Here is a 9,370-nt window from a genome sequence, read left to right as displayed (position 1 = left end):
CTCGGGGTTGGTCTCTACGTGTTCAGGAGACCCAGGCGCATAAAGCTAACCTGGCTCATGTCTCTATCGCAAGCACAGCCCGAGCTATGCGCGACTGACGTGAAGGGGAGCAAAATATGGCAGGGGACTTGTGGACCCGAATGCAGGACACTGAGGCGGAGTCAGATGAAAGGTCAAACCCATGGATGGGTACATTTATTGTTTTCTGAATTTGTATGTTTAAATATACAAATGATACATTATCTACTTAAAATATGCGTTAATTTACATAGTTTTCCAGAATAGAAATCTAAAACAAAGTGCTTAAAACAAATAAAGTGTGTGTTTACCTCCTCAAATAAATTAACTTAGCCCCAGCCAGATCCATATTTAGAGGTAAGTTAGCCAGCTAGTTTAGAGTTAGTGGTAATGTATAGCTGGTTACTGGTTAGATAACGAAGCGACCTTGGGTTCCCTGAAAGGTGCTATATAAATGCAAGTTATTATTATTATTATTATTATTATTATTATTATAACTAGCTAGCTAGTTTTTTCTACCATAAATCATCTCCTGAAGCCACAACCATCTCCCACTACTGAGGCTACAGAGCAGCGATGTAACAGCTTCATTGACTTTTTCAGATCCAAGGTCAAAAACATTCGCTCTCTGATGCCCAGCTCTTCCTCTCTGTCTCCCTCTGCTACCAACCCCTCGCCTGGGAGTTTGCCATCTCTCCCATGTTTCACAGAGGTTCAACAGAGCCACATTATGGAAATCCTTAGAGGAATGAAATCATGCACTTGCGCCCTGGACCCCATTCCCACTGCTCTGCTCAAGTCATACACCAACCTTGCCTTCCTGTCCAAGGTGCTAGTGAAGGAAGTTGCTTCCCAACTCCAGGATCACCTCAAACACAACAACCTGTTTGAAAGATTTCAGTCAGGCTTTCGCTCAGCCCACAGTACAGAAACGGCTATGCTAAGGGTGACGAATGAACTGCTAATGACATCCTCCTGGACCTGACAGCAGCATTTGACATGGTGGATCACACTATCCTCCTAGAGCGCCTCCACACCACCATTGGACTCTCAGACTCTGCACTGAAGTGGTTTCAGTCCTATCTCTCTGGCAGGACTGAATACGTCTCACTGGGAGGATGCAAGTCCAGACTTCTCCCTGTTACCTGTGGTGTTCCACAGGGGTCGGTTCTCCGCCCCATCCTCTTCATCACCTACATGCTCCCCCTCGGTCGTGTCATCACCAGATATGGGATGTCTTTCCATTGTTATGCTGATGACACACAGCTCTACATTAAAACTACCCCAAGCCCCTCTGCAGCCATGTCATGTCTCACCACCTGTCTTGAGGAGATAAAGGCATGGATGAACAACAACTTCCTTCAGTTAAACAGTAACAAATCCGAAGCTCGTCTTGTTGGCACCCCACACCAGGTTCAGTCTTCGCCCATATCACAGCTCACCTTCGAGGGTCAAGTCATCCTCTTCTCCTCCTCAGTTTCAAATCTGGGGGTTAGGTTTGACCCTCACCTGACCTTCAGTGACCATATAAAACACCTGTGCAAAACCTCCTTCTATCATCTGAGAAATATTTCCAAACTCCGTCCCACTCTAACCCTGTCAGATGCAGAGAACTTGTCCATGCCTTTGACTACTGCAATCCGCTCTTCATCGGGATTCCTGGCAAAAGCATACAGAAGCTGCCATACATCCAGAACAGCGCTGCCAGGATCCTGATGAGAGTCCACAAATACAAGCACATAACCCCTGTTCTACACTCACTACACTGGCTCCCTGTCTCATTCAGGGTTGACTACAAAGTCCTTCTTCTCACCCACAAATGCATCAACGGACATGCACCTCCCTATCTACAAGAACTCATCACTCCACAAACCTCCACCCGCACCCTCAGGTCTTCAAACAGTTTGCTCCTCCAGGTCCCCAATACCAGGCTCCGCACCATGGGGGACCGAGCCTTCTGTTCGGCTCCGCCGTGCCTGTGGAACAGCCTTCCTAGCCAGCTAAGGGCAGTACAGAGCCTGTGCAACAGCCTTCCTAGCCAGCTAAGGGCAGTACAGAGCCTGTGGAACAGCCTTCCTAGCCAGCTAAGGGCAGTACAGAGCCTGTGGAACAGCCTTCCTAGCCAGCTAAGGGCAGTACAGAGCCTGTGCAACAGCCTTCCTAGCCAGCTAAGGGCAGTACAGAGCCTGTGGAACAGCCTTCCTAGCCAGCTATGGGCAGTACAGAGCCTGGACTCTTTTAAGACAGGCCTTTGACTGTTGAACTGTGTTCATTTTTGTGATTTATTTTGAGTTGTTTTACTATGTTTTTAACTTATTATGTTTTAGTTTTTTTTACTCTGTAGCACTCTGAGATTCTTTTGAATGAAAAGTGCAATACAAATAAAATGCATTATTATTATTTATAGTTAATAACACTTTAGTTAGCTAGCTAAACTAGCAAAGTAGCCTGTTGTGTACCCAGGCTTGAGACAGGGTTTTATATTGTAGTAATATTAATGTAACTTAATTTACATTAAATTTACAGAAGATTCCTTGTTTGTAGCCCCTCTAAGTTGTAATGAGATCTGCCCCAATTACTGCACCCTGACAATATTTTAGTTCAGAATAAGGTTGGTAATTTAATGTCAAACTAGATGTATTCCTCTATTTCAGAGACCCACAACATCAGCAGTAAGTGTAAGTCTAATGATGGATCCAACTTCAGGTGAATGCAGCAGCAACCTGCCAAGAAAGCGGCATGGACAGCATCATCCACTGCTCTGATGATGGACAGCATCATCCACTGCTCTGATCATGGACAGCATCATCCACTGCTCTGATCATGGACAGCATCATCCACTGCTCTGATGATGGACAGCATCATCCACTGCTCTGATCATGGACAGCATCATCCACTGCTCTGTCATGGACAGCATCATCCACTGCTCTGATCATGGACAGCATCATCCACTGCTCTGATCATGGACAGCATCATCCACTGCTCTGTCATGGACAGCATCATCCACTGCTCTGATCATGGAGAGCATCACCCACTGCTCTGATCATGGACAGCATCACCCACTGCTCTGATCATGGACAGCATCATCCACTGCTCTGATGATGGACAGCATCATCCACTGCTCTGATGATGACTCCAACTCAAACCTGGTGTCACCCCAAAACCTGGACTTATGGAGAACTTTGTTGAGGGCGGCAGAAATCAGAAAACATCTCCCAATTTTGGACCACACCTACCACCGGACTCCATACACCTACAGCTTTCACTGCCTTGTGGGCTAAATAAATGTAACTGTTCATCTGCCTCCGCCTCAGTGTCCTGCATTCGGGTCCACTCCCGTACAGAACGTAGGCTAACACACATTTTAAATGACAGCAGTCCATACTTTAAGAGGGGATAAGGTATTAAACTACTAACAACAAGGTCCAACAAGGTCTATCACATCAAATAATAATCTAGGGATGTATAGTAATTAATTACTGTCTTTATCCAATCTGTGGTCCAAATGTTCTTTAAAGATATGCAAATTAACTCATATTTTAAGTAGATAATACATCATTTGCATATTTAAACAGAACACTTCTGAAAACTTGTAATACAAAAAATTATTGTCTCAATGTAAGTAATCAACTGGGGAAGTTTCATGGTGATATCTATTAGGTAAAATGTTTTACCCATCAAAAAGTCCCCGGCCATATTCTGCTCCCCTTCGCGTCAGTCGCGCATAGCTCGGGCTGTGCTTGTGATAGAGACATGAGCCAGGTTAGCTTTATGCGCCTGGGTCTCCTGAACAAGTAGAGACCAACCCCGAGTCGATCAGAGCTTCCTACGCTGAGCTATGGTAACTTTCCCGCACCTACCGCACAATACCTCCGGAAAACCGCAAACATTAGGCATTCATCGGTAGGGGGTAGGTGCGGTAAAGTTACCATAGCTCATCGTAGGAATCATTGATCGACTCGGGGTTGGTCTCTACGTGTTTAGGAGACTCAGGCGCATAAAGAACATGAAAGGGCTCATGTCTCTATCACAATCACAGCACAGCTAGGCGCGAATCATGCGAAGGGGAGCAGGATATGGCAGGGGACTTTTCTAGGCAAAACTCCGGTTTTGAAAAAAGCACTCCGTACCTTTACGAGGTGATAACTACTAATAAGCTGCCAATCCAAAAGGTCTATCATATCAAAACATAATCTAGGGATGTATAGGAATAAGAAAATCACATCTAGGATTTGCCCAGAATTTGGTAGTGAAAAATGGTTTGGCCCAAGGACTATAGAGACAGGCTGTGTTCGGAATGGCATACTAGCATACTGCATACTAGCATACTCAATGAGTATATACTGCATACTAGCATACTGCCTACTAGCATACTGCATACTAGCATACTCAATTAGTATATACTGCATACTAGCATACTCAATTCATAATAAGTATGCCAATACCAGCCGACCGAAAAAAATCTAGTATACATTTCTTGCATACTCAAATTTCACATAATCTACAGTGTGAACGCACTGCATACTCAAAAGCTATGTCATATCTAGTATGAGTAGTATGCTAGTATGCCATTCCGAACACAGCCCTAGAGACAGACTACCACCGCAGTACGCCAACTATCAGTGGAGCCTGGACACAGATCACGTACTGTACATAAAGCAGGAAGATGTTATACTCCAGTCCATTAAACCGAGAGCCCAAGGCCCATTAGAATACTAGCCTATATACGTGCTATCTCCTATTCTCATTGTATAACAACTAAACACAATTGGATCATGGCGTACTTTTCACCAATCGAATCAGAAAAGTGATAGCTTTCTGCAGAGTGGTGGGAAGGATGTTGATGTATATCTAGTAACTATGGCTACAACGTTTTCGGATCAGGTAGATTTTCAGAATAGGTCTAATTATATAGCCTATTATATATAATATCTTCATCTTCATCTAGGCCAGAGTGGGCAAAGGTAAAGTAAAGCAAGATTCTTTCACTGTCTTTCACTGTGAGGCTCTCATGCCCATAGTAGGTAGTGTCTCACTTACTTATTGATTAATTGATTGATACAGACAGTAAGGCAGACAGACATACTGTTGAAATTACAGGATAAATAAAAGCATTATAGTGGGTGGTATTAGGTATATTAGGTATTAGGTATTGATAATTCGTTTTTGCAAATTTTTTATTTCAACTGCTGATGAAGGTAGGAAGAGAGAAAGAGGTCCAGTTGTCCCCACCGCAATGTTCCCTGTAGCTTATCTGGTTTGCTGTTACCATCTGGTGGAGAGATAAGGTAATGCTGGTGTAAGCACATTACTGGTGTAAGTATTATAGGCCTATGGCTGTAGTTCCAAACTTGTTTGTGCTATAATCAGCCTAGCCTGAGTTTATATACAGTAGATATATATACACACACACACACACACACACACGCTCAATGCCCTCCATAAATCCAACATACAATTAAACAATTACTATGAGATTAGTAAGGACAGATATCATCTTTCATACATTGTTTTGTTTTTTCAAATTGGATTCACCGTTTAGAAAGCATTTTAAAAACATACTCCCCCTATTTCAGGGCTCCAAAAGTGTTGGAATAACTGCCTTAAATTTGCGACCCATTGACCCTATACGAGGATAGAGAAAGTGTGCACAGGTTAGGGCAAATGTAATTGTTTGGCCCAGAAAGGCTGTTTAAGTACATGTATAAGCACATTAGATGTTGTGGCCTCTGACAGTTTAGGAATTGATCACAGCCAGCTGGAGCCTCCAGCATGTGGAGAAGTTCTGAGTTGTCCATCTCCAGCAGCATCCCTGTGTCTTGGGAGCTAGACTGAGGTGTGTTTTCTGGATAAGTTGGAAGAGATGCTCACCTGGAGAGATGGAGAATCAAACAATCAGTAACAGTTATTATACAATATAGCTAATGGGGATCTAAAGATCTAACAAGTAGACTCACCTAGCAGCTGTTTCCACTCCTCAGGAGTCAACAAAGCAGGCTGCTGCTGCATTGGGACCTGTGGCTGGGGAGCCATGTGCTGCTGTGGGTAGTGTACACCAGCTGCATGCTTGTTCTGGAGCACAGAGCACATCCTGGCTGTAGCTGCATTTCCACTGGCTGCTGGGCGCTGTCTCAAATCCTGAGCAGCTGTGTGGGTAAGAAGACACTCATAATCAAAAGCATATTCATTGTAAATCTACGAAATATTGGTTTTGTCTCAAGTCACACATCTACTGTATGTGCAGGGTTGCTTCAATAAATATACTGACCCATTCACTGAGAGGTCATCATACAGGGGTTCATAGCATTGAAGGTCTGAGGCAGGCTGGACTGGGACAAAAATTAGGCCCTGCCATGTGGCTCAGACCGGCCCAACACAATCGGTCCGACACCGCCGATCAACATGCTGGCAGTCTGTTGAATATACCATTTGTAAAAAAAAACTATAGAGCGGAGTAAGTGACATGGACAGCAAGTATACCAATGCAAGTGTGAACCAGTGTGTACTCACTCACTGTTGACGTACTCCACGGTGATGAGACATGGCTGCTGTATCTGTAGTAGGCCTAGCCCCCACAGTCGATCCAGAGAACATATCTGTCAGTTTCTGACATTTTGAGGCATCCTCTTGCTAGCTTCTTACTTTTTTTCTCCCTAATTTTCTGGGCACCCCCTTTCACTATCTTATCTACGAACATGACACTGTACTTGGGTTGTCGGCCGAGGGATCAGAGTGGGGGAGGGGGCCGATGGACAGCAGGGCCTAAGCATGTGATTGGGCCAGCCCATGTGTTAGTATAAACGGGGGCCGCCGCTTGATTCAGCGCTAGTTGATGCCGCGCTATTTTGGTCCGCGCTAGTTATTTTTTTTTATTTTTTTATTTTTTTTGGGGGGGGGGGTGGGGTCGGGCGGCCCGACCGGCCCAAAACTAGCGCGGCCCACCTGCCAGCGGGCAGGTAGATTGTATGGCCAGTCCAGCGGTAGTCTGAGGCATGTAGGGCATGTTCTGGAAGTACTGAGGTTGCAAAGCACTCTGGGTGGCCCAGCCAGGAGGGGGTCTCCGCTGAGCCAGCTGGTTGGTGAGGTAGTAGGCAGCACAGGTTTGGGCCTGTGGAACGGGAGCCATGACGTATCCAGATGGTGGAGTAGGCTGGTAGGGGTTGATGAGTAAGTTGGGCATGGCGCAGACACTGTACTGTTTTGTGATAAACGCCTGGTGCTGTGCTTGGCGATCCTCCCTGCGCTGGGCCAGGGCCAGGTGGCTTGGTAGCCATAATGCGGCCGTTCATCTCAGTCACAGCCTTGGTGGCGTCCTCAGGGGAGGAGAAGCACACAAAGCCAAAGCCCTTGCTGCGTTGACCTTCCATCATCACCGTTGCACTGGTGATTGTTCCGAAGGAGGAGAAAGCTTTGTGTGGGTGCAGACGCTCATCATCCAAGCCATCATCCAGGTTCTTCACGTACAGATTGACACCCTGGTAGAGAGAAATCCTGTTTCGTGTATGTTTTTCATACCTCAAATACATCAAGAATAACTATGTATAAGTAATATCAACTTCTGTGTTAGTATCAGAGAACTGGAGGCCACAAACCTGGTATCTGGTCGTACGCTCATGCTTCATGTGTTTAGCACAGTCTGGCGCTCTCCTCTCTTCTGGGCACGGCCCACATAGACCCTTCTCCCATTGATCTTCTTACCATTCATGTCTTCAACGGCCTTCTGGGCATCCTCATGCCTTTCGAAGCTAACAAAGCCAAAACACCTGGACTGACCATTGTCATCAGTCATGACCCGGACACTCAGGGTTGGTCCATATATTTCAAACTTTTCCTTCAGTTTTCAGTCATACATATCCTCTCCAAAGTTTTTGATTGTACACATTGGTGAACTCTCTGGCCCTGGCTCCATGTTCAGCCTCTCGTTCTTCTGATAGATTTGAAGTGTCCATTAAACACAAATTTGTCATTGAACAGCTTGGTCTGAGGCCTAGGATCCAATGAATGGTTGGCGACTTCATCCTTGAGGTCGACGGCTGCTCCATCTCCCCATCCTCTGAAGTCCGAATCTTGGGCGTCATCCTGGACTCCACCCTCTCCTTCCAGTCCCACATAAAATCCATCACCAAATCCGCCTTTTTCACCTTAGAAATATTGCCAGATTACGACCTTCCTCACTGACTCCGTTGCCGAAACCCTCATCCACGCATTCATCACCTCCCGTCTGGATTACTGCAATGGAGTCCTGTTCGGGGTTCCCAACAAAGCCCTGGACAGGCTCCAGTATGTGCAGAACTCAGCTGCCAGGGTCCTCACCCACACCAAGCCCTGGCAGCACATCACCCCCACCCTCATTCACCTCCACTGGCTCCCGGTCAAGTCCCGCATCACATACAAAATCCTCCTCCTCACCTACAAATCCCTCCACGCCTGCGCCCCCCAGTACCTAACTGACCTCCTCTCCTAACATACCCCTTCCCGGAACCTGCGGTCCACGGACATGGGCCTGCTGTCCACCCCCCGCACCAACCTACGGACCTTTGGGGACAGAGACTTCAGCGTGGCTGCACCTACCCTCTGGAACTCCCTCCCCATAGTGATCCGCAATGCCCCCACCCTGGACTCATTCAAATTAGCCCTTAAAACCCATCTGTTTACCAAGGTCTTTGGCCCCTAGTCACTGTTTCTGTTTTGCTTTGTTTGTTTTCTGTTTTGTCTGTCTGACCATTCCCCCATTAGAATTGTAAAGTGTCCTTGGGTTTTTGAAAGGCGCTATAGAAATCGAAGTTATTATTATTATTATTATTATTATTATTATTATTAATAATGAATGCATGGTTTTTGGCATGTTCTGGAAGTGCTCAGGTCTCACACCCTGGGTGAGGTTGTAGGCAGCACAGGTCTGGACCTGTGGAATGCAGAATGATGGAGCAGGCTGGTAGGGGTTGATGACTGGGTTGGGCACGGTGTGGAAGCTGGCCATCCTCTGCATGTACTGGTTTGTTCAAAGTGCCTCCATTGCCAGGGCCACATGCAAGGGCTCGGTGGCCGTTCACCTCAGTCACAGCTTTAGTGGCGTCCTCAGGAGAGAAGAAGCACCCAAAGCCAAAGCCCTTGTTACGTCAACCCTCCATCATCACTGGTGATTGTTCCAAAGTGGGAGAACTCGAGAACTTGTGCAGACGCTTGTCATGCCAGTCATCATCCAGGTTGTTCACATACAGATTGACTCCTTGGTATCCACATGACACATGATACGCATAGGTCATCCATTTACAATATCAAAGTTAATTGTGTCTAGGGCACATTCAGCATCAGCTTGCTGTTAAAAGTATCCATATACAATGAATTGGCG

The sequence above is a fragment of the Nansenia antarctica genome (assembly GCF_963989245.1).
Source record: "Nansenia antarctica genome assembly, chromosome: 10".
NCBI classification, from domain to species: domain Eukaryota; kingdom Metazoa; phylum Chordata; class Actinopteri; order Argentiniformes; family Microstomatidae; genus Nansenia; species Nansenia antarctica.
Note: the sequence above shows the minus strand (reverse complement) of the source record.